The following is a 903-nucleotide window of genomic DNA, read 5'->3' as shown; positions in this document are numbered from 1 at the left end:
CTCTTTTTCTTTTATTTGTTTACAATGTCTGCTTTCCACCTACTCAAATTCCAGGAAATTCCCCATCCACTTCTAACCTAGAAAGGGTTCCTTGGCAGAAGAAAGATTTCATCTCAAAAACCTCAGTCAAATTCAATATCCTTTTATACCTATAATATACTGTGACTTAAAAACAAGGATCCATGAAAGTCCTTGCATCACCGCAAGTGATCTTTATCCACTTTAAAACACTATTTCCTTAATTCTCTTGGCTGGTGCCTTGTTTAAAGTATCCTGTGCTTCTTCTTGGAAATGTACATATTAATGCATGTTCAATAAATATTTTAATTCTTCTTAGAATATTTTAGATAACATTTATAGGAATATGTGTTATATAGATACTAAGTAGGCACATACATAAATACATAGTGCCATCTTTTGTGTGGTGATATAGATTAATATGTGGAAGTATCTCATTCTTTATATAAATATGTAATATCTCATAGACTGGTTATACTACTACTGTATTGTAAACATCTCACATTTTGTTTTACGAATCAAAATTGGAATGTATTATGAAAAGGTTTTGGTTTAGATTTAAACACAGATAGTCTCAGAGAGATATGCTACAGAGAGAACCCCTGTCTCGAAAACCCCCGTCTCCCACCCCCCAAAAATAGATTATAGGACAATACACACTTAAGTGTGGGCGGGGCTTCTCAGGAGTGAATATGATCATCTTAAAGATTGCAGTATGTTTCTTGGAGATAGAGGATAGTCAAAGGGGTCGCAACCTATAGATCGAAAGCCACCGGTTTAGACTGTAGTCAGTTTGTGCCATAGCAGCAAGAGCACGGTTCCATTTCATGCATTCTGTTCTTCCAAAGAGTCCTTCAGTATTGGCACTACAAAGGACGGGAGCAT

At 35.9% G+C, this 903-nt stretch overlaps 1 long non-coding RNA gene across 2 annotated transcripts in view; it reads left to right on the top strand.

Annotated features, from left to right (window-relative positions):
- The window catches only part of LOC311604525, a 22,780-nt gene extending 22,557 nt beyond the window's left edge, over positions 1 to 223 (top strand). For both annotated transcript variants that reach the window (XR_014781541.1, XR_014781542.1), the window contains exon 5: positions 1 to 223. This exon is cut by the window's left edge and continues 1,198 nt beyond it. This is a non-coding gene — a long non-coding RNA (uncharacterized lncRNA).
- Positions 224 to 903: the final 680 nt, after the last annotated feature.

Source organism: Acomys minous (assembly GCF_964271855.1).
Source record: "Acomys minous genome assembly, chromosome: 9".
NCBI lineage: Eukaryota > Metazoa > Chordata > Mammalia > Rodentia > Muridae > Acomys > Acomys minous.
The sequence above is the reverse complement of the archived record's forward strand: the minus strand, read 5'-3'. Positions and strand labels throughout refer to the sequence as shown.